Source organism: Pseudopodoces humilis, chromosome 5, assembly GCF_049639895.1.
Source record: "Pseudopodoces humilis isolate 2021_Gansu_Grassland_sample_001 chromosome 5, ASM4963989v1, whole genome shotgun sequence".
In the NCBI taxonomy this organism is placed as follows: Eukaryota; Metazoa; Chordata; class Aves; order Passeriformes; family Paridae; genus Pseudopodoces; species Pseudopodoces humilis.
This window is the reverse complement of record NC_142204.1, coordinates 2,354,405-2,380,030: the sequence shown is the minus strand read 5'-3', so window position 1 is coordinate 2,380,030 and position 25,626 is coordinate 2,354,405. Positions and strand designations below refer to the sequence as shown.

Below are 25,626 nucleotides of genomic sequence, written 5' to 3'. Positions count from 1 at the left end.
CACAACACCTGAGCATACAACGCGAGCTGCAGACAAGATACTCTTTTAAAATTTCATCTGCTTCTCACTTCCACATTATATAGAAATTTTGGGCCAAATTTTGGGTGTATTTGCATTTACCATGATCTGAAAGCATCACCTAACTCTAGGCAAGGGAAATCTGTGTAATGCTGCACAGGATAATTATTATCAGGGCTCTGAATAATTGGCCCCGTTTATCAGAGAGAGTTTGGTCTGCTCTGTGAAGTTACACACACCAAGCCAAAAATGGCCCTGGGAAGTTCAAAGCAGCAGCAGAGATGCAGCTTTAAAGTGCTTTAAAGGAGAGCTTATTGTGATGGAGCTGAGAAGGAGCAGTTGTCAATGAAGACAGAGGAACCCCAGCTCCCAGCCTCTCTCTCCCTCAGCACACGCATTTCCTGACTTAAGAAGGGCAATATTGCACAGAGGACAAAGACACAGCTTCTGCTGTCTGATGGACTCCCTGCCAGTGAGCAGAGCCAAAGTGCAGCATGCTCCTGCCACCTCCTCTCCAGTGAGCTCTGTCTGCTCCCTACCTGCTGAGAAAATGCAAATAATCAACTGCACTCCCTTCACTCCGAGCACAGCAGTGATTCTGCCCTTACATATGATCTTTCCGCTTGTTCAGAATTTTTTTATTATTTTTTTCTTCCTCCTAAATGTTCTTTAACCTCTGTCTGACAGGGCATGGTTTATCAGAAGTAGATTTCTCTTCAGCTACTCAGGGTGTCTGTTTTACAATTCCTAGGTGTCGTAATTCCTGGGAAATAAAAATGTTCTTCATCCAAAACTCCCCCAACAAAGGCTTGAAAGTAATGCAGAACTGCAAAACAACAAGCAGGGCAGAGAACAGCCTGCAACAATGAGTCACAACAGGTTTACTTCCTTGGGCTCACCCTTAAATGAAGAGTAACTTTCTATATCTAAATGATGTTTTAGCTTTGTTTGCAGCCACTCCAAACAGTTGCAACACCTCCTCAGCAACCCAACACAACACAAAACCCACCAGGCTCTCATCTCTCACAAAAGAGCTTTTCCAAAATGTGCCCCAGCTGTACACACAGCTCACCTGAGGTCCCACAAGCGAAACCTGGGCTAGATTGAGTCCTGCCCCTCCTTTTCCAAGTAGCAGAGAGGATGGATGAGAGAAGGAAGACCCTGTGTCCATCTAACTTTACCTCATCACAGTAAAACCATAGAAAATATCTTCAGAGACTCTTACAGAAATGCTTTCAGGCTTGATTATTTAGGAGAAAAGCTGACCAAACCCATTCTTGCACAATGTTTCCTAATGGCAAACATCTTTCAACAAAACAAACATTTCCAAGGGAAAATAAAAAGCAATCATCCCTATCCAGTAACTCTGAACCTTAACCTTTGAGGGTAGCACTTGTTTTTGAAAGTAATTCATATAAGCACGTCAGATTGCCTTCCAGAATCAGGTTTGAGTGTACTCAAGAACTAACAGAAGTCTTAACAGGACTGTCATGATAATACTAAACTGTTCCTGCATTTTATGTTCAGATAAAGAGATGCACCTCATTTCCAGATAATGCTGTTTTTTTCCTTTTCCAAATGAGTGTATTGGTCCACAACATTTGCTTTAATGATTTTCTAAAGGCAACTAATAACATGGTGTTATCATTCACATCCCCTAAAACCCATCCCCCTGTTCAGCCAGCTTTGTCATGTGAAAATGGAGGTTAAGTATGGAAAATATGAGCAGATTTAGCCTTTACTTCTTTGTGACTGAATTCTTTTGTCACCTTGACAAGGGCTGGGCACCAGAGGGACTTCAGCATGAGAGAGGTGACACCCTGCACCCTACACTTGGAGAAGCTGGCTGAGTCCCTGGGGGATGGATTTTCAGATGCAATTTATGAACCAAAATAAGGAGCCAGCCCCAGCTCAGTTTTCAGGGACTGAAAACTTCTTCTTCTTCTTCTTCTTCTTCTTCTTCTTCTTCTTCTTCCTCTGCCTTCTTTCAACACCACAGCCTGCGTGTTCAGACCTGTCTACAAATACAACTCCAGCTGCTGAAGTATCAGAAACACTCTGGAGGGCAGTCACTGCTCTCTGAATATCCAATCCTTAGCACAGGAAAAAGGACTTACATTGATGATCCCACTTGCTTTTGGACAGCATGGCCTTCTTAGCCTGGTTTCATATTTTTAAGGAGTTTCAATACCTCATAAACGCACTACTCGTGGAAGCAGGTGGGAGCTTAAAGCTAGATATCTCATGGGAAAGAAGTGTTCCATGGGAAATTTTAGAACATTTAGGCTGGTTCTGAATCAAAAAGAAATCCTAATTTCGAAACACCAGCATTTCCTATGAAATTCCAGATTGCATCTGGCTTCAGTTTTAAATAGTTCCCCCCAACAAAGGGCTCGAAAGTAACGCAGAACTGCGAAACAGCAAGCGGGGCAGAGAACAGCCTGCAACAATCACCAGCCCATTCAGCACTTGCACAAACCTCCTCACAAAGAAGTGTAGGCAAAGCTAAATTTGCTTCCCCAAAAGATGATGACAAAGCCAGCTGAAATGGGCCCAGCAATGCTGGTGGGGAGGGAAGGCAATGCGAGCAGGGTCCAGCCTGCTGCTGTGTGTGTGTCTCCTCCTCCACACTGCTCTTGCCAAAAAGAGGGGACAGAGGAGGCTCAGGCACAGAGAAAAAGTGGTCCCCCACCAGTGACAAGCAGCTCTTTGTACCCTGAACTGACTGAAGATGCTGGTATTTAAGGGAGCTGACTCAATGCTGGAGCAATAATATTTCTGAGCCATCGTTCTGCTGTCACAGGCACTGCCTAAACTCAGAGCCAGTCCAGAGTTTGTCTCCAGTCTGGAATTTCCGTATATTGAGGGGCTAAAGTTTACACACATTATAAACACTTCCTTTAAATGGTTTGTGAGCCCTCACTTGTTCTGGCAGTGAAAGAACAATGTTTGTAAAAAAAAAAATGTCTAAGTGTTCCATGCTGTAAATAGTCAGTAAACAGTTACTTGGTCTCTCACATTCTTCTCAGAGCCTGCCTGCTCTAAAAAGAAGACACAACAGGATAGCAGCACACCAGCATATGATCATAACACAAGTAATTATGATTTAAGACCCCCACTGAAAGAAAAAAACTTGCTAAAATCTAGTGGAGAAAGAGAGCTTCTAAAAGTACATCGTACATCGACAACATGATTACTGTAAAACACAAAGATTTTGAGTTGAAGGCAAAATTCCACATGAAGTGCTTTAAATCTACTATCAGTTCTGGACAAAATAATCACTGGTGTCAGTGACACCAGAGGGACAAGAGCCAAGGGTCTGCTGCAGGGTTCTCCACTGATTTTCAGAGGAATTTGGATCAGCCTCCAAAGAAATAAGAAAACACACAAGAAAACAAAAAAAAAAGCCTCAAATAAACCCCCTGAATACCACAGGAAAGGAAGTCTGAGGTAACTTCTTTGATCATACTCACAGGAAAGCAATCAGAGGAAATACTCTGAGCTTTTCAGTAACAAACCAGCTGCTTGATGGATCAAAATGATGACTCCAGAAAAACAAGGTGATACCTATACAAAAACAGAAAATAAAGAACCTTATTTAGCAAAGACATAATTACTCTGCATTCTTCATTCTTCTTTGGCAAAGTCTTCTTTAATGACACTCCTGGAAAGTTGGGTTTTTTTTTTTAAGGTATTGAACAAAACTTAAAAAGTTTTTAAGACACCAAAAAATCCCACTGTGAAAAGCTCTAGAAATTTGAATTTGCCAAGGAGATTTTGATTTCCCAAGATCTCTTAACCAAGTCACTCACTAAAACATCTTTAAGAAGTGAAGCTGATACAGACTCTTGTTATTAGAACAAGATGAAACACGCTGTCTGGCCAGCAGTGAATTTTCACAGCAGAACCAGGTTTCCAGCACATCCCCCCTGAGGAAATAGGATATTCCCTGCTTTATAAAACAAGTTCAAAAGAGAACTCCAAAAGCAGATAAACAGTCAGATGACAGTCTGTAGATGATACAAAACTATTCAGTTTAATAAAACTTAGAAGTCTACTAATTGGGGAAAGAGTTCACGGTAATGAATTTCTAGAGGCAAAATGAAATCATCATTAAAAAAGTAAAGGTACAGGAGAAAAAAAACCAAAGACAGGCTCTGCATTCAGCTACCTCTTTGGTAGTATACAGACACATCAGAGTAAAAATAAAAACTTCACTTTTCTTTTTTTTTTTCCTTTTTTTTGCTTTCTTCAGAGAGCCTCTCGTGGTCCTTTCTCTTTAGAACCAAGCACCTTCGTATTGAACATCCTGCTGCCAAGAGAGGAAATGGATTATTTAAAAATCAACCTAATTTCAGTTATTTTCAGATAATAGCATGGGGTTGGTACTTGCATTCATTTCTGCTTATTCACTGGAAACTCAGGCTTTTGAGGGCTCAGTAAAAATGACTGCTCTGTAATTTCAACAACAATTTTACCGTCTGATCTCTAGGTTTTAAGACACCTGTCACTGATTCAGATTATTGCAAATACTGGGGTGGCCAAAGCCAGAAATTTAATCCAATGTATTAGGAGTTTGAGTATTAGATTCAAGAGATCTCAACCCCCACTTGATGCTGAGCATTACTGTGCATATACCACATAAGAAAAAAGAACAATGTAAGACATCCCTGATCACCAGGGTGTGAAAAGAACAACCAAGAGCTTTAAATCTCCTTCCTCTCCCTGCTTACACCTGCTTACAGCAAGAGCAGACCAGAGTTCCAGCTCATGAATAACAAGGCCCTTCCAGGTCACTGAATTAATTCCAGCTTTTCCACTAAATTGAAAATCTTACTTTGCTCATTTCTATTGTTTAGTGTTCCCCACTTGACTCTCAGCAGGAATAACTTCAAGACATTCAGATCATGCTTTTAGAAAATCCTGGGTCTAGAAGTCGTTTTTGGTTTGAAACCACTTGGTCTCTTTCAAACTCTTCAACATTTTTAAAATGGAAACAACCCCCCAAAAATTTTTAATTTTCTTTCCCAAGGTCATGAAGAGCTTTTCTGCTCTTCTCCTTCTGTTTGCTCTGTTCTAAACCAACACTTTTCTGAGTCAAGCTCCACATAATTTTTTTAGAGAATCCTGGGTCTAGAAGTCCTTTTTGGCTTGAAACCATTTGGTCTCTTTTAAAACCTTCAATATTTTTAAAATGCTTTAATTTTTTTGAAAAACAACCCCCATAAATATTTTCATTTTCTTTCCCACAGTCAAGAAGACCTTTTCTGCTGTTCTCCTTGTATTTGCTCTGTTCTAAACCAACGTTTTTCTGAGTCAAGCTCGACATAATTTGTGATATCAACAAAATGAAATATTCTCTCACAGTGTTTGCCTTCCAAAAGAGCTTCTATCTCACCACAACTCCATTGTAAACTAACTGTGAAGGGTTACAAACAATTTAACAGAGAGGTAATTTCCATACAACTTCAGCGTGAAGGAAGCTCAGGCCCAAGTCAAAAACCAGACTCCACAAATCCAAACCCTGCAACCCAACAAACATCCCTCAGGTTTGGACACACTTTGTGCTGTAAGCTTCAGTAGTAAAATTGTCGCCATTTTTACTGATTCTTCACTCCTTCGAACTCCCCTGACCATAAACCTTGGGTTCATGTTCTGGTGTCACTGTGAAATGGCATTAACAGCATCCCAGACACTGGCACACACCCAGCACTCCATTTCCAGCTCACATGGGCACTGGATTCCCAGATAACACAGGACAGTAGCCATTAAATACAATTTTAGCAAGAGAAATGCTTTTCTCAGAAGCTCTTAAAAATGCTTGATCAGAGGTACTTTGTGGCTTAAGAAACTCAGGAGTTGCTGCTCTCTTGATTATAGAACCTGGGGAAATCAAATCACATCCAAGGTCATTCAGCAGTTGACCTGTGACACTCAAATGTGGGTTGGGGAGGGTTATTAAAAATATATATTTTTATATATATTTTTGCATGCCCACACAAAGAAAAACATGCTTTCAACTCCCTTCTGCTCTGTTAATTAATTTGATTCCATTCCACCTGGTAGCTTTGAATGGAAATTTATGGAGCCCAGTTACCAAACTCTGTGTTGCAGCTATTCCATTTTATCCAACAGATCCCAGCAGTGATCAATATCAGATGTTCAGAGTAGAACAGAGGGACAGGGAAAGCACATAATAATGCTTCCCATAAATACTCTACAGCAGCTTGTGACTTCCAGAATGCCTGAGTCAAAGGTGGAATCCACACATTAAATTACATCAGTAGGGGAGAGTGGGGACATAAAGAATAGTTGAAAAGTGCATTTGAACGTTCTTTGTGACAAAGGAGATAACCCAGCCCAGAGGACTGATCCTCTGGTCTGTAAATATAGCAAATATTTCACAGAAGCACAGGACAGTTCAGGTTAGACAACACCTCTGGAGATCACCTGGTCCAATTCCCTGCTCCAAGCAGGCTGCCCCAGCACCGTGTCCACTTGGGGTCTGACTGATTCCAAGGATGGAGACACCACAGCCTCCCTTGGAAATCTGTTCCAGTGTTGATCTCTCACAGGAATAAAGTCCTCCCTTACGTTTAAAAGGAATTTTTAAATTTAAATTCCTGTCCTTTTCCTCCTGTCCTTTCACTGGCACCTTTATGAAAGATCTGGTTTGGTTGTTTTTGTTGTCACCTGTCCCCACTCCCATGGTGACAGATTCACAGTGTGTGACAGCCACAGAGTGGTTGTTAAGCTTGAATCTCATCCCAGTTACAGCCAGGAATTTTTGTCCATAGATTTCATTATTGGCTGTTGTGCAAATTATTTCTTTTCCCTCAAGTCATGAAAATGACAGCAGAAAAACACCTTTTTTTAAAAAATAGTCTAGGCAAAGTATTTCTTTGAATAGCCACTTCTTCCAGAACTGCTTTTCTCCTTTTGATTTTTATGTTGTCACTGTTGTCATGCTGTTTCTTTATTTGGGAAGATATTACAGAAGGACCACTTAAAACTTTTCCTTGGGCATGCCACGTGCAAGAAGAAGGCTTTTCAATACAGGATTTGGCAAACAAGGGCTGCCAGCAGGAGAGGGGACAAGAAGCCTCAGACTCATCCATTACCAGGATACTCAAAACATTTATTTATATTTATATATTTATATATAAATATTTGTATTTTTATATATTATATTATATTATATTATATTATATTATATTATATTATATTATATTATATTATATTATATTACATTACATTACATTATATTATATCTTTAAATTTTTGAAAACCATAGTCTAATCCCACTGGCTTCAAAACACACATTTACCTGCTCTGCTGAACACAGTTGGCTGAGCTCTACCTCCCAGAGGGGTGCAGCCACCTCCTGGGGGAAAAATTTTGTCAAGAAGAACAATCCTTCCCTTCTGCCACCCTAAGATCCTTCAATGAGAAGCTCATCCGACCTCCAAAGTTTCAGAAAATGACAAATTTCCCCTCCACCATCATAAAATGCTAATTATCCTCACGCTTGTAACTTTTTAATTTGTTTTTTCTCTCTCGATTCTGCTGCACTTCTCCTGTACTTTTCTTCACTCCTGGATTTCTCAGTCCCCTTTGGGCTGAGCTCCTTTGGGATCCTCCCTCACGGGGAGTTCTGTTTATCTCAGTTCTCTGGGTTTGAAGAAAACTCTAAAACTCATCAGGATCCTGTTTCTTGTGTTTATTAGGATGTTATCAAAGATTTGGCAGGTCTCTCCAGACTTTCTGCACAAGTTCAAATTCACCATAACCTGGCTCATTTTGCTCTGATGACACAAAATGGCCCCAAACCACGTGGCTGTTTCATCTTTATATCCATTTTTTTACCCAGTTAACAATAGACAGGTGTATTGTTCTTATATATTAACAAATAAGTTTTCTATATCTACTTATGTAAATAAAACTATGACTAACTTACAACCAATCACTCTTTGTGCTCCTAAAAACTGCAGAATCATGGAGAAGGAAGAAGGAGAGCTAAAAACCACACCCTTTTTTTCCCTCCATCTTTACTCCATGTATTAAACCCTCTAAAATCTACATTTTTCACTTCAGTGACATACTAAACATTCTGCTACTTTCTACTTAATTTTTTATAAATCCTGGTTTACCCAGGGATATTTGGAAGCCTTTCTGTCAGTGACAAATAGGATTAATACTTTTTTGGAGAAGAGGACAAACAGAGAAATGTCTCTCCATTTGTGGATTCCTACAATGCTGACTTGGGTAGCAGGATGCTCTAATATTTTGGAGGAAAGTCACTCCTCTTACATTCACAATGATGCTCTCTCAACAAAAAGGAACACATTTCAGACACAATGAGTGCCCTGCACACGGGGTTTCATTCTGCACATCCTAGAGTGGAGCAGGAAAGAAAGCTAAGTGCTTCCTGAGGTTAAACACGGCCCAAAGGAGGACTAGGGATGGCTCATCCTGAGATCTTTGCATGGAAATTCCTGAAAGTAGAGGCTAACAAGCGAAGTATGTGTGCATCTGAGCAGATGTGGGCTGGAACAGCATCCTTGGCCATGCAAATACAGCACTTGCTTCCTTCTTTGGCCACGTTTGTGCTGCTAAGCAGAAGCCATTTGCTAAACCACACAGCAGTGGCATTCCCATTAGCAGAAAACCAGGCTCTTCCTGCTTTGATCAGCACTACTGACCACAGGAATAAACAGAGGGCTGTGCTCCTCAGATCCACGCAGGATCTGCTGCTCTCGCAGGACAGCAGGAACCGGCCAAGCCCGTTCCCTCTGTCCTCGCGTAAACCTCGCTCGCCAACGGAGCAGCGACACGCACAGCAAGGCAAAGACAGCTGAAGGAGAGCATTCCCCTTCTCAAACTGTGTGTTTGGAACAGCAAACTTCTTAACATTTAAAAGCCAAAGCTTGCTCTATCCCTGTTTTTAATCTGGGAATTGAACATAAGCTCCCCTACATCACTGGCAGTGGATGCAGGCATGTCTGCTGCAGAACGTGCTTCTGAGGGGAACTATTTACTGCTAATAAAAAGTCCCAAATTCCTTGCAAATTCGCTGTCCCTTTCAGAAAAGGGTTCCAGAAAGCTTTGAGCTCCAATCCAAATTGTTAATAATCCATAAAGAATACTGTGTAATAATTCAGAAAATAGTCTCTTCCAACAGACAGTAAATGGAAACTGCCCGCTTTAAAGCATATTTTGACAGCTGCTAGCATCATTCAACATTTCAAATAAAAGAATCTGCTCAAAAGAAACAGAGCAAGTAAGCTAAAAACTTTGAAACAACAAAAAGTTCTTGTGAAACTCTGATTTTCTCCTCTTCTGTGTCATCTTCAGCTATTGAATGGAAACACACTGCTGGGATGGGTGGTGGAGGAGAGGGGAATGCAGGGAAAATTCTGTGAGCTGAATCCTTTTCAGGGAAGTTTAATTAATGGCATTTCTGAGAAGAATTTTGATTGACAGTATTAGTGCCAGCACTAAAAGTTACTATTTGTGGATCCTGGAGCTCACAGCTCCCATAAAAATAAAACAGTTCAGAAAAGAGCTTTGTGCAAATGAAGGCACTCCCTCAGCAGGGAAGGTTCATGTGAACCTCTTCTGTGGCTTCCCTTCACATGGGTTTTTCTGTGGAGATAGGATAGCAGAAAGTCCCTGGAGAACACCCTCCCCACGAGGCAAGAGGTTTGATTCCATTTTCTAGGTTAGTCCTTGGGGAAGGTTTCTAAAAGGAGTCAAAATTAAACCCTAAAGACTGAGTGTTCCCAAATTTTGTGGAGGGAAACATTTGGTTCCACTTTCTTTTCTTTTGGATTTATTTCAGTTTTTAGTTCAGACTAACTTTTAGTTTCCAAATTCTTACCTCCTTCCTACTAAGACAATCTAGAGTTTTCCTAGTAACACTCAGCTCAAAGGATTTCAGTTCTCTAATTGCCTATAAAGACTTGGGACAAATGATTAAGCTGATCACAAGCACCGTGTTTTATTTGATTATTGCCAAATCTTTAGGTACTATCTCAAATAAACCATCTTTACAAGGGGTAATGCATTACATGCCAAAACAAGAAACTGGAAATAAGCCAATGCTTATTTATTATTAATTATTTGCTCCATTGCAAAAACAAGGGAAGGACACAGCATTCCAGTTCCCACAGGAAGCACACACCAGCCTGCTGAACCATCCTCCAGAAACTTCAAAGAGGAAGAAAAGAAGAAGAAGAGGAAGAGGAAGAAGAGGAAGAAGAAAAAGAAGAAAAATAAGAAGAAGAGGAAGAAAAAGAAGAAAAAGAAGAAAAAAGAAGAAAAAGAAGAAAAAGAAGAAAAAGAAGAAAAATAAGAAAAAGAAGAAAAAGAAGAAGAAAAAGAAGAAAAAGAAGAAAAAAGAAGAAAAAGAAGAAAAAGAAAAAGAAGAAGAAAAAGAAGAAAAAGAAGAAGAAAAGGAAGAAAAAGAAGAAAAAAGAAAAAGAAGAAAAAGAAGAAAAAGAAAAAGAAAAAGAAGAAAAAGAAAAAGAAAAAGAAGAAGAAAAAGAGAAGAAAAAGAAAAAGAAAAAGAAAAAGAAAAAGAAAAAGAAAAAGAAAAAGAAAAAGAAAAAGAAAAAGAAAAAGAAAAAGAAAAAGAAAAAGAAAAAGAAAAAGAAAAAGAAAAAGAAAAAAAGAAAAAGAAATTAATTCTTTTCACTTTTTACATCCCTTCTCTATCACCTTCCTCGCAGGATAACCTGGTTCAGATCCACTCATTCTATCCCAGAAGTTTCATGCACCGTATTTCCATCACATTTTGATGGTTTTGCCTCATTTTTCCCTCTGCTCTTCTCCTGCTTCCCCGTCACTGCACTGTTCTCCAGTTTATTTGCTCACTCCTGTTCATATTCTTGTTATACCAAACTTGTCTTGGCCCAGATCCTCTTCCTCCTACTCCTTATTGTTATTGTCTGGAAATCTCCTGCCTCTGATCCTATCAGTTTTGGGGGTTGTTCCCATAAATCTCCAATCTCTCACTTTTTGTGCTTTAAAAATGCTTGACTGATGTAATTTCTTCAAATTACAAGCATTCATAATTTGGGCTTGCCTTTCTACCTTTTGACTGAGGAAAGGTGAACAGAGCTAAACTTCCACAGAGGAAAAGTAACACAGTGCTGCCACTAAATCAGGAATAATGCAGAAAAAAAAAAACAAACACCCAATGCAAAGAACTTTACTGAAGTGGCTTTATTAGGTATGGAAAGCTTGCAAATCAGGCATCACAAAGAGTGTCCCAGTAGTCACATTATTGGTGATTAATACACATCTCTTCTTCCATGGTGTGCTTCCAGTGACCCAACAAACCAAGACTTTTATTCCAGCTACTGTCTGGGAACAGCTGGAGGTTTGATGTTCTCCCACTGCTGCTGGTGGCTGGTACACAAACCTTTAAGGCTGCAGCGTTGCTATCTCAACTTGAATTAACTCAAAAATGCCTGCAGAAAGGAGCAGATCCACCTGAACACTCAAGGGCCTCTAGATGTCTGCACAAACACTGAAATTTTAGTCCTCTCAGGAAAGCAGAGTGATTGTTACATCAGCTCCACCCATGAATAATCAGCTTTGTCACCACGTGCTGAAAAATGCAACATCACCCTGGCTTCTTCCAGTCCTGCCCCATGGATGGAGGAAACGAAGCTGCAGGAGAAAACATGGCAAAGCACATCTGTTTTCTAACTTTTCACTCAATGTGCCAGCACAAAACCTGGCAGTCTGCAATCCATCATCTAGAGGAAAACCACCACAAGCTGCCTGTGTCAGCCTTCAGAGCCGTGTGCTCAGTGGTACCTGAGCTTTGCCAAACCCACTCCATTTATTTTGGTGGACTGCAACTCGTAACTTCAAAATGCACTTTGGAACCTCTCCTCGCTTGGCAGCCACAGAAACAGCAAGGAATGTGCACATGAAAAAAACAAAAGAAATAAAGTTATCCTGGTCACACCTATAACTTTTCCAAAAGGAAGGGCATGATCAGGTAGTGTAGATGAGAATCAAGATGACTGAGCCCCAGCTACTTGTTTAGACTGTTAGTCTTGCTTTCAGTGGTAGGAAATATTACATAAAATCCATGTAACACATACAAGCTAAGTGCAAATGATGAAAGAAATCAGCAAGGGAAAAGAGGCCAGAGAGCTGTCGTGATGGAAGAATAGCAGCTGGGAAAACTGAAGTCAACCCAGCTATGTTATTTTTTAATTAAAAATAAACATAGCCTTTGTTGCCAAGGGATTGGTTAGCATTCCATTTTAAAAGGAATAAAAAAAAAAAAAAAGGAATTTTGTTTTACTTCATTCCCATTCCCCTCCTAACCTCCCTCCCCTCTCTGTCCCCTCCTTCCCCCCCACAAAAATAAAAGTATTTATAGATTTTGCAAATAAGAACATGGTCATAAAATTCAGTTCAGTCCTACACGACCTATTTTTAAGGCATTCTCTTCCTCTCACACCAACCAACGCCTCTTTGATTAAAAATAGCCAGAGCACCATTTTAATTTCATTAATTATTTAGTCTTCTGCTGCTGAGGTCCATGTTAGCTGCACAAGTATGCATGACCGAAGTGCACGTGTGTGAAGGATAAAAACCCTCTTTGGACAGATCTGTTAATGAAGGTTTCAGCAGAGCCATGCTAATCCTTCCAAGTTCAGCCTTGCTTCTCTTCCACACCAGAGCAGCTTTTGCTCACATCTGCTTAGGGGTTTGCCCCAGTTTTTATGGAATTTCCTGGTGTCCAAGACCAGTGAAGGTCTCACATTTTTTCTCTGCACAAACAGGAGTGTGGAGGCACTGAGCAGAGAAAAAAAACAAAGAATCCAAAGACTCAGTTGAGGATTTTCACACATTCCAAGGACTCAAAGGTTAACTATTTTTAAAGGCTGACTACCTCATTAGCCTCTTTACCCACAGCTTTTCATTCACTCATCTTACACATCAATTGTACTTTTATTATGCTCAACCTCAGAGAAGGTTTCTGCTACTGAGGTCTTCTCTACACAGCTTCCACATCACATTTCAACATCTTATTGGGCATAATCAACTTCTGTTTTCTCACTCACCATCTGCTTTGTGAGATACACACTTTATTTCAGATGTTTTAGGCCATTATTCATATTAAATACATATCCAGAGGCAGTTGCAATTGTTCTGATAATATACATGGGAGAACCTCCCCAGACCAGATCAATGAAATGGGTGTTTTCTGTAGAAATATCCATTTTCAGCTTCAAATATCTACATATATAAATATATGTAGAAATACCCATCTTCAGCTGAGCAAATATATCAGTTCCAGCTGAATCAAAGAAAGATCTATCTAATAATTAGGCATTAAATTATGTTAAGAATTTAACATAAGCTAAGTGGTGAGAAAAGAGAATTAAGGTTAAGAGAATTAAGGAATTGATTATTCTTAAGAATTAAGAATATTAAGAAGAAATATTTTTATTAAGTAAAAATAATTGCATGTACATCCTGCATCTCAGGCAAGTACCACCATGTCATCAGCCCAAAGGGTGTTCAGGAGTGGGATTGTTTGCTACCTGGACTATCTGGAATCACTCCAGCTTCCATTAAAGGGAAAAATAATTATTTAATTATTCATTCAGTGCAGAGCAACTATGAAGAGAGCCATGACCAGTAACAGCACAGTACAGGATGGAAAATACACCCACGTTTTCACAAGAGGAAGACCCAGTATTCACCCCCACCTGCACAGAGTGGCATTTCAACCTTCAATCTTGCAAGATCTGACAATAGGTTGGACTGAAAGTGTGTGGCCTTCTGCTTTTCCCTGTTTAACACGCTCCTTCTATGCAAACCGATGAATTTCCAGAAGAATCCATGAAAATTTAAAGACAGAAATAATTTTTCACCCAGCTCTGGTCAGTATCTGCTGACTCACATCCAGATTCCTCCAGTATTTGAATCTTCCATTGACTCCAGAGAAAATTTGTGGTTGACCACAGAGCAAAAGCTTAGCTAACTAAATACCATAATGCATATTATTTGCCATGCAACAGTAACCACAGGAGAAAGAGGATACTGGGTTGCAAAACATTTTTCTTTATGCTTTGCATATTTTTTGGAATAGGAAAGATAACCACATTAGGCAAAGCAATGTGTTTGTTTTGTCTCAAGGACATTGACTCACAAATAAATGTTACTGCAACTAGTCAGAGTTCAAGCCATTGTTGCCCAAACTATAAAATAAATAAAATAAAATAAATAAAAAAAAAAAAGGTCTTTGGAAATCAAATGTTATTCCTCATCACAACAAAATATAAATAACTCAACAGTTTAGTGACCAGCAGTATACAACAGAATGAATTCTGGGTATCTAAGCATCAAAGCATGATGCTGAAACATTCTGTGAACATTAACTCTGTTTTGTGGCAACACAAAATTAGATTAGAAAATAAGAGAAAGGCAGTGAGACGAATAACTTGGCACTGGCAGACCCTAAGCATGCTAAGCTTCAGCCTCCTTGGGTTTTACACCAATTTCCCTGTAAGAATGGATTTATTTGAATTAAACATGGTCGGAGGGATGGTTTTATCTTTCAGATTGTCACTTGCTGCCAAAGCCTAAGGGTTACATGAACATAGAGAAGTCAGAGAGGCTTCTCAGTGAAACTTTCTTTTCCAGGAAGGGTGACTATTTGACTACCAAATTAACTAAACTTCCTAATTCTTACTACTGAGGAGTATTCCATTATCCTTCTCACAGTGTTTTTGCTTTTCCTCAACAGCTCAGTCTAAAAACCAAACTCAAGCAAAAGGTTTGGGAGGTTCCCTGCCTGTAAAAGCAGGGGGAGGTACAATGACAAATTCTGAGCAGGACAGGGGAACCAAAATAAACCTCAAAAGTGCAAGGGGAAGACAGAAAATCCTGTCTAGAGGGAGAGAGTTGTAACAAACTGAGAAATGCCATCAGTCTTTTTTATTCAGAAGAACAGTCACAGCAGCAAGAATAACAGTGATTTTGCTGTTTTAAGATGCTGGGAGGCTTTTGTCACCACATAACAGCACAACTTTGTCTTTTACATCTCAGACCAAGCAGCTAAGCCACTGAAAATGTGAGCATGTGCCAAAACAGGCAAAACATTCAAGACCATCCACACATGTCCCATCTTCATCTGGCAAACAGAAAATGCAATGCTATTTACAGCCCTTTGAGATTGCTTTGTTTCTCATGGGAAACCAGTTGATGTTGTCTATTGCCAGCTCTCATTGTTAGCAACACTCATGGGGAGTTTATTAATTTTACGTCTTGATGCCATTTGTCCAAAGCAACCTTTCTATAAGGGTCACATTAGATTAATAAACAGCAAAAGTGTCATATAGGCATCAGGACTCATTCACCAAGTGGAATTCAAGAAGACTGACACATTTTATGAATTTCTTATTTAAAAACAGAACCCTCTTGTCAGGCCTCAGGATTTCCTTGATCTTTAAGTTGCAGAAATATACAAAACTAAACAATAGTTGCCCACTCCACTGATTTCTCCTCTCCCATAGTACACAAAAACACAGTTCAAAGAACATTTCTATTTGAATACGCTGGGAATTCCTTTCCCAGTCCCACTGAGGATCTGTGAATGAAGCAGTTCATATGTGAAATGCTGCCCATATCCATCCCCTCAGTGGGTGCCAAGTTAACACTTCTTCCAGCTGAGAGCACAAGTGTTTTATCTGGAATGGCAGAGTCCTGTTCCATCAGAATTGCCTCATTGTGACAATGACATGAAGTTACCACCAGTTCAGGCTCATTTCTTTTGGTGTAAGTCAGAGAGGGGATCTCTGGTCTCTACAGCCCTCAATGCTTCTAAATTTATTTTATTTTACTTTATTTTATTTTATTTTATTTTATTTTACTTTATTTTATTTTATTTTATTTTATTTCCACAGCTTACATCTCCTTTATGAATACTTAAAATAACATTACCACCTGTAGCTGAATGAAAAAAGCTGACAGGAGGAGGAATAGCTGTAGAAACAAATCTGCACCGTGCTTCAGATAAAAACACGCCCAGAACACACAAGGACGAAAGAGGACCTGGAAAATTAAAGCAACGGGAAAGAAGATGCTAAAAACAAAGAGAAGTTGTGATACCTAGGCATCAAAGAAGGTGAAAAAGAGGAGAAGAATGATTGTCCCAAAGGGAATGAGACAGGTTCAGCAATAGACTTGGATAGGTCCAGAGGTCCAAAGCAGCTCTTCCAGCACCCCCAGCTGCTGCAGCTGCATGGTGTCACACCATTACAACGTTATTCTTTTACATTTAGAATATCTAGTTAGTATATTTAGTATCCTCAGTGGTGCTCATCCCCTCCTCAGTCCCCAAAAAGACACATGATGTGCACTGCATGGTTTTGTGTCCAGCAAAGAGGCCCACACACCAGCAGAGAAGGAATCTGTGTTGACTGACTGTCAGGTGGGAGGAGGGCACAAAAAGCCTTATGATAACAAATACTTTGTGCAACAGAGCTCATTCTACCTGTGTGTCCAGAAACAGATTAAAAATAGATAATCAAAGAAAGGGGGGGAGGAAAAAAAAAGAGAAGAGTGAGGGTTTGAGAAGTTAAATGGCTGGTGCTGTGGCTCTGAGTTTAATCTACAAAACAGCTTTCGTCAGAACAATTAGATTGTTCTCCTCTGAGCCATTCGTCATCTCAGATATTTTTCTAATTTTGACTTCTAACCACTAGAGATCAGAAACCTTCTAAAAAATTATCATCTAGGGATTCCTCTGCTGGAATTTGGACTGGCCTACATAATTCCTGCAGACAGTGCTCCTTGACTTTTTCCCATAGACCTCAGCATTGCAGAGCAATGCCTGGAATGCCAGCTCCACACTGCAGAAATCAGGCAGAATTCTGGTGAGAGCAGTGGCAGCTCACTTAGGCACAGGGTGACTTCCAGTTCATGTTTGGCCACTTTGAATTTTCCATCCAGGGTGCCAGAACTGGACAGAAGTTTTAGTGATCCTTCCAGTAGCAAATCCCCAGTCCCAGTCCCAGCTTTGCCCTCTGCATATTTGTGTGGAATGAAAAAGGGGCTGCACTGCAGCATGAGGAAAACACAGCTGAGACTCCACACAGAGAAGGCTTCAGGTAATAGTTTATTATCTCTTCACCTGGCTAAAATCCCTATGGGTTTCTTGCAAAGCACAAGCACAAATAGATTTCTCCTCACTTTTAGTCAACATTCAACCACATTGAAGTTTTTGTTTCTGTCTGTGGTATGCATAGGATTTCCACTGCAATGATGAGTGATTCAAAGCTCTCACAACAAACCTGTGAAGGAAGGAGTTGTTTCACTTCTCATTTTACAAAAGGCTCGTTATAAAAGAAAGAAAATAACTTATACAGCCACAGATATGTTCTGTGAATGAAGACCTTGCAAAGGGGCCTCCCAGTGTGTCAAACAGTGAAACTGCTTTTTTATTGTTATTGTTTGGTTTCCTTTACAGGAAAAGAAAAAAGAAAAAAAAGGCCACTTTCTCTGAAAGAAGCAAATTATTCATTTCCTAGAAACACAAAACTGGTTTATGTCAAATTCTTTCAGTGCTATGCTCTGAAAAGGGAGAGAGGGCAGTGACAAATGTGGCAGAAGATGATAAACTGCTGCCTTCTCCAGAAAGAGCAATTCCATTGCTGTCAGGAGCCAGAACTAAAGCACACATTTTACACAGATTGAAGGGCCTCTTTATACAACCAGAAATGACATCTAAATCATTTAGAATAATGCGGGGAAGAGGAGGATGTAGAAAACAGAGGAAGCTCCAGCCAAATCCCAAGTATTGTCTTGTTCTAAGCCTGCAAAACAGCAGCAATATCTTTAGTGTCCCTTTAGAACTGCAACAGGATCATCTGTGCTTGACCAAACATCTCTGAAGAGAACACATGAACATCTCCATGGAGTTAATGTAGACACAGGGATTTCTCAGCCCCCAAAGATCGTGGCATTCTTCCATCTTCAAGCCAGATCTAATATAATTTCAGACAGACACCCATGAGAAATCTGTCAATAATAAAGTGCTACTTATGTGATAGTCTTAAAAATCAGGATCTTGAAATCAGGATGTGAAGAACGGATCTGTTCATTGCTTTCTTCATTCTTTTGAAGAGGGAGATATTCCCTGGGGGCATTCAGGAGAAGTACATGGTAGGTACATCTGCACTCTGACAAAATCTCAACTCTTTCTCAACTATTTGCCCTTCTCCCATGAGGTGTCCAAGAACAAACCAAAAAAACGGCAAACCAAGTTCTCCTAGTTTTAGGACAAACACTCATAAAAAACTGTTGCATTCCCAGATGTGCAGATTCCTCTGCTGATTTGTCTCCATTTTTAAATGCCTGCTGTCTCAGTACAAAGACTGCCTGGTTGTACACAGCAGCAGTGGGTTGTTCTGCTCTCTCTGGCACCCTGCACACATCATCCCTGGTGACATGTCCACAGCCAAGCAATAAAGCATCACACCATCAATGTAAACTTTATTGCTAGAGGAGAAAAAGGGGGGGAAAAAATAAAATAAACAAACAGAAACCCCTAAACCAAAAACCTCACACGTACCATTTCACCAGTTCAATCTTGCCTTTTGAACTGCAGCCTTTGGCTAATACACAAACAGCTTATTCTAGGAAGAAAAAGCTGCACTACTTCAATGAGAAGTACAATTCTGAACAGATGCAGCTAAGCCCTGACAAATCCCTGGGTAGACATAGTTATTTCAGTTTGAGAGCTTAGAGTGTGACTGGAAATCCAAACGCTTTGAAGATGACATAAATCAGAGTAGCCTCTCCTTCAACATGGTGATTTCCTCTGCTTGGAGTCCCTTCCACTTTGAGAGAATGGATATAAACTAGTCTCTCAAAGCAATGCACGCTGTTTGCTAGGATTATGCAAAGAACTTTTTTTAAGGAGAGAAAAATGAGCTTTTTTCCTCATGTCTGCTTGTACAGCTTAAAAACCTGTTACAATGACATGGTGGGGGGATGACAACTATGACTGCAGAACAGTGATAGAAAATCAGCTTTTCCCCAACTTAAATGCAGTGGGAAAATGGCATTTTCCCTCCATGGCATGAGGGAAGGGTGGTGACAGAGCAAAAGTACTCTTGTAGTCACAAGCTTGTGCCAGTGGGGCTTCAGGACCTTTTTGAGAATAGGACTACAGGCTGTAGGATTCATGGTAGATCTCTGGTTCTGCCCTTTCTCCCACCTCCACACCAGGATCATTAGGGCAACCAGATAATTAGCTCAGTTTCCTTTAGATGTCTCATGTGAAGGTGGCCAGCTCAGAACCAGCACAGAAATCATTTCAAGAATGTCAGCAGTGAGATTCAGCTGAAGAACTGCTCAGTCTTAACAACACAAACTACCAGCTGTGCAGCTGGTCTCTTCAGAAGCAAAAACCCTGGGATTACTCTGTACCAGAGAGGAACTACAGGATTATGCCTGTTCAGCTGATGATAACACCTTCTGCACCTTGTTCCTGCAACAGGTTTCCCCTGCTCTTTCCTCTACTGTGGAACACCAAACACCACACAGACAATGCAACACGAGCCTTTTCACATGCTCTGCACAATCCAAAGACTGATTTCCAGCCTCCAGACTATAATTTGTCCACAAGACATAAGCTGAACTTCATTTATATACTAGCATCCCCACTGGGGGTATGGTGCTTCATGTATTAACATATTCACTTCTAATAACTCCAGAGAAAAATCCCTATTTAGGCCTACAGATGGTTACATCAAATAGGCTTTTATATACACATATTTACACTGATCTGTCTTGCAACAGATGTAGCACAAAAACAGTATGCAAACATGCACATCATACTACCTTCCATAATCTAAATAAAGTACAGCAGGATACTTCCTCAGGTAGGAGATTTTCTGGGGAAATGAGCCCTACAGAGGTTAGGAAAAATACACATTAATAAAGTTTTGCTCTAAAGAATAAGCTTCAATGGTACACTGATAAAAATGCATCTACTGGAAGAACTACCTTTAAAAACTCAGCATCTTACAAGGAACTGCTCTAATTGCTGCCTTAATCAACATCATAACTTATAATACAACTTGCAATTAACATATGGTAACGAGGATCTGCCAATTAGACTGTCATGTGCACTGTACATCTGATTCCTGTTTTCACTGGAATGCAGCTATTAGTGCTGGAACTTGTCCAGGGTCTCTGCTTTGGCCTCTAATGCTCTGTAGATGAGCAACCCTCAGCTTAATGCAGCAGTTAAGAGGAAGACAAGATTCCTGCACATATGAACCAGGTCATAGATATGAACCTTGAAAGGAGGTTCATTAGTCATTTTTAGAGCTCCACTACTTTAAAGTGGAAGAAAATAAATCACGGAATACATCCACTTCATCACTACATGGTGTCATCACAGACAGCAAAGTTAAAACTGCATTAATCACACATATCCCACCATTTCTCCCTTTGCTGCCTGACCATCCTTTCCCTTTTCTTCCTTTTCCTTTGCTAAACTTCATGGACTGGAAAAAACCACGGGCATTTTATTTTATTTAATTATTCAAGATCCAATTTCTGCTGTTGTCAAGTGTCTTCTATGGATGGCTGAAGACTCACACTCTCCAAGACCACCTATATTTGCTCAGCATCTGTAAGGGCAGTTTTGCACAGAGCCCACAGTTTTTGCTCCTGATGGAGCTGCAATACCCAAAACACATTCAGATACTCCAGCAAGTCATAGAGGTAAGAGATGTGGAGCCCTCTGAACTTCTTGCACATTGAAAAAAGCACAAGACAATGAGGGGTTCTAAGGAACTGCATGATTAAAGCATGAAGAGAAAAGAGAGCTATCTTAAAACTTCCTTAAGTCTTGATTTAACTTTCTGAAACCAAAATCGTTCCAAGGGGCACGCTCCAAATTTAAAAAATAACAATTAAAAAAGAAAACGTACCACAGGAAGTCCATGCTTTTACCTGCCTCAGTGACTCATTTTAGAGGGGCAAAACAATCTTTATCAAAAAGATTCCACAGCTGGTGAGGGTGACAGGGGTTTTTTTTTCAGGGTTTCAGAGGTAAAGCATTCTGAGGAAAAGGCCACTGCCACAATTTCCAGTCTAAGCCTATGAAAGATATCCTTTTACCAGCAAGAGAAAGTTGTGACCTAGGGCTCAGGATGAAACTTCTCTGCCTGCCTCTGTCACATGGTTTTGGGGTGAGATTGGGGACAAGGGGTTACCTCAATGCTGCCTCTTCCCCTACTGCCCTTTGATTCTCATCTGATCAGATTTTAAGTCTTTCAAGCTTTGGAATGCTTTTCAACATAAACAGCGCTTAAGCTCCCCTTAAGTGTGGTATAAAACTATTAATACAGAAAATAGAAAGTGTTTTGGTTTCTTCTCCCAGGGATGGAAAGAACACCAATAGAAAGGCAAAGGAAGCACGCAAAACTTTCCACACTGATCTGCTGAGTGCTTCAGAGTCAAGGACAATTAGGAGCAGCAAAGGCCTTGCTTCAGCCTGAAAGCCAAAGCCTTCAGATGTCATTTCCATCTGTGCAGTGAACATTGCAAAGGTTTATGTGCACCATTCCCTCATGTGCTCTAGTGCAGGAAGAGAAGAAAGTGGAAGCATGAGCCAATGAAGTCATTTTCCTTCCCACACACAACCTCAGGCTGAGATGATGTCAGGCTTCACAAGCAAAACAAGTTTGAATGACGGCAACATTTGAGAGGAGAAATCCAAACGGAACCTGTATTTATCAAAAAGTGCTTCTGCTGATTCAACAGGCAGCATCCCTGCTGCAAGGTCTGAAATTAATCAAGGCTGTGTGTGATACATGGATGTCACTTTGGCTTTCACAGAATGGCAAAAAAATTGCCTAAAGGCTACACTCTCTCCTACGCCAAACAATTCCTGAAGGGATTATAAGGCTGGTCACCTTCACTCTCAAGACATTCAACTTCCTTCTGAACCATAAAAATCATATTGTTCAAGTAACTTCTGTAATTTCTGAGAGCTCTCAAGCATCTCTACTAAATTATGAATCACACACAAATAAATGTAAAGAAAAAAAACCCAGGTCCCTTTGATTCTCTTCCTGGAATAAAAATGAGAAGGGTGGGCATGGTGGGAGGGGGCAGTCATGCTGGCATTATGTCACTTGAGGTGCTGCTCCTTGCAGGGAATTTCCCTGCAGGATAGCTGTGGTTGGACTGTATCCTTTTCCAGGTGCAAAAGGGGACGAGACTTGGACTGAGAACATAACCCTCAGTCTTGACCTTTAGCCACTGCTGAAAGTCACACTGAAATTTTCACAAGAGCAGTCGAAGCGCTTGGGAGAATTTCAGAGTGAGGGGAACTTGAATTTACCTCCTCTGTAGATTTAGATGTATGCATACTCTACCCTAGGCTTATTAGATCCTGCACACCAGGACTCACCTGGCTGTATCAAAACACAGATCTGCTGCCTTCCCCTGCCCTCCTCACACCTGGCTTTAGCAAAAACAGAGATCAGAGAGGACAAAACAATCAAGTGGAAACTGCTTTCCCCACATTTCACTCCCCTTGCTGCTGTTTCACATGCCACAATACTCAGGACAGTAGCCTCCATTTGAGGTAGGATTTGAAAAGGATGAGGGAAAAATCGACCCATTTTTCCACCTCCCCTCTGCATATGACTTTTTTAGATAGACAGGTGAGGAAGGTAGATGACACTTTAGCTGATGCATTAGTGACTCCTGTCATTTTGGGGTAACCTTAGACTTGGGGGGGAAAAAAAACAGCAAAGCTTGAATCACATTAAAGCCCTGATTTAGCAAAGTGCTCTGAAACACATGCTTATAGTTAAGCACGTGCCTAAATGCTTTGCTGAATTAGGACCTAGGTTGGTAAAAGGGGCAATTGATTAATGACTTCTGACAAGCACCAGAAACTAATGAGCCACAGGCCTCTGCTTTTTCCTCCAAATGACTGTACTTAAACCCGAAGGAAATTTCATTATGGAAACAGAAAACACTTATAAATAAATCATACCTGCCTCCTGCACAAATATTAATTTTTATCTGCAGCTGGTGGTAAACCCAAACTTCCCTTCCTACAGTAATCAGAGCCATTCACCCTGTGAAGCTGGTTATTCCTTCAAAGCCATAAATTTCTCTCTAGAACTCCACTGTTTGCAGAAAGCTCTGTGAGCCCAGCCAGATCAGCCATGACATACACAGCAAAATAACCAAAAGGTTGCCTGAGACAAACTTCAGGTGAATCACAATCAGTGTAAAACCCAGCTAAAACAGAGAGCTCAGCAACACAACACGCTGAAATCTGCTTCATGCTGCTTCCCACCGAGACACATTACAGCCCCAGATCCCAGGGAATTCTCATATTTGCTGGCTCCCACCAAGAGAGGTGGAAAAGCTATGGAACAGTGAGAGGATAACTTCAGTCCTCGAAGATCCAATCCAGCTCTTTGCCAAGCGTTCACCACTGTGGAGGTTTTCTGCCTGGCCACGTGTTTTAGCTTTTATTTTTTATGTAGGGGAAGGGAAAATCTTCTGGCACATCTAGAGGAGCCATGGCATTCAAGCCTAGTGTCAGCCCTACCCAAATCTCAAACAACTTTGTTTTTCCTGGCAGCATCACTGACACCTCTCTTAGCAGGACGAAAGGAATCACTTCTGTTAACACTGATCAGATACATCTAGAAGCTTCAAGATAGTAAATTGCAAAACAGGGACACTAATATTTGAGGTCTCCTTGTTATCACCCATAAGGATGCAAGAAATATTCTCCTTTTTTCCATTTTTGCATCGGTGTTTTAGTCATTTAATCAGATTTCAGGAGTAGGTGCACGTTATATAATGAAAACATGAGAAATACACAATTGATGCCACACAAGACTTTAATGGGTGTTTACAGATGTCCCAGGGCAGAGATGGAAGTGGCTTTCATGCAAGATGATAACTGTGAGCAGTCAATTTCCTTCATTCACACCCTTTTCTTGAAAGAGCACTAGTTCTCCTGCCATTTTTAGGATAACCAACTATGAGTCCTCATGGACAATTTGTCACTGACCCATGACCTACTGATGAGACGGAGATTTCAGCTGCCACAGTTTCATTTAAATCTCTCTTGAATATCCATTATGGCCTCTGTAACAGAGATGAACTCTTAAAGGCAACTCTGAGGAAAGAAAAGTGACATCACTAACATTCCTGAGCTTTGGGGAAATGACCAAACCCGGAGTTTTATGTTGTTTTTTTTTTAATCCAGAAAAATTGTTTCAGTTCCCTAGGTTTGGATCAGATCTCTGTGGATCAGACAGACTCTAACAATGCCCCAGAGGAAAGGGTGGGGAGGGAAAAGGAAAACACTTGGGGTTTTTTTCCACAAATCTACAAAAATAAAATATTACATTACTAAGAAAATTCTCAGTGTTTACACTTCTGTTTCACTGTGAAGAGGAAAACAAGAATCTACCTGTGCACAAGTGACTCATCAATATGTTTACTGTAATTCAAGTCCTGGCTCAAAACATACTTGAAAGTCTATTTCATGTTTCCACGGATTTCAATTACCATTTTGTAAATACACAAAGAGAATTTTACAAACAATAACGAGCAGCCAGCTAAGGTCTACATAATTCACCATGTTAACCATGCACAAAATATTCCTAGGTTCAGACAGAAAACTTCCAGCAGTTTCAAAAGGAAGGCAAGGCAGTGAGTTTAAAAACATATGTCCTTATCCACGCAGTGCATGGGAAAGTTTGGAACAGCAGGTATTTCCTTTTCCCAGCACTGTGAAAATTCAGTGTATCAGTTATCACCCTGAGAGGTAAGCCTGGATGTTTCTGAAGGTGAGTGCTGTGGCTGGGAAGTCACCAAGACAATAAAGCTCATCCCTTTAGGAAGTCTCTTCTGAGAATCTTGGCCAGATTCAGCTTTGCCCACGCTGAACTCAGAGATTTACACCACTGATATCTGGCCCCATCCATCACACCCACACCTGGTCAAATAATATGAGAAACTCCTTGTACTCTTCAGGGGATCAGAGCTTCTCCCCTGCTTCATTATAGCAACAGATCTATTGTGAATTCTTACCATTATGCTTTATGACAGTAATGAGACCAATTTTCTATTTCCTAGGCCTTGTATTTCCAAAGCTGTTTTTCTTTTTCATTCCTCTCTCAGTGGAAAAAGCTGGCTGGAGCTCAATGAACAGCTCAGTGTCATTAAAGGACAATATGAACCCTCCCCTCTAAACCTGCTGCTGTGAATTCAGCGTGCTCAAACCGTGGCAATCCACCGCTAGGAACTGACAATCTCCTTCCTACACCAACGTAGGTGCTCCCCATTCACTTCTTCAGGGAATTTACAGGACCTGTTCTCTTCATTAACAATCATCTGAGCACTTAGGAAGCCAGGCTGGAGGAAATCAGAATGATTCTCCCCCTGCCATGGGAAATTTACTTCAAAGAGTCCAAAGTCTTTAAGTCATGGCGTAGCAAGGAGGATTTAGAGGAGCAACCTTGCTCTAAGCTGTCCATCTTACATGGAAGGAGGTGGCTTCTATTTTAA

At 40.5% G+C, this 25,626-nt stretch overlaps 1 protein-coding gene across 4 annotated transcripts in view; it reads right to left on the bottom strand.

Moving 5' to 3' along the window:
- The window catches only part of CALD1 (caldesmon 1), a 152,905-nt gene that overhangs the window by 97,513 nt on the left and 29,766 nt on the right, over window positions 1-25,626 (bottom strand). For all 4 annotated transcript variants that reach the window (XM_088055025.1, XM_088055026.1, XM_088055028.1 and 1 more), the window contains exon 3: window positions 3,492-3,585. The gene's annotated coding sequence lies outside the window, so the exon portion shown is untranslated. The remainder of the gene's footprint in view (window positions 1-3,491; window positions 3,586-25,626) is intronic.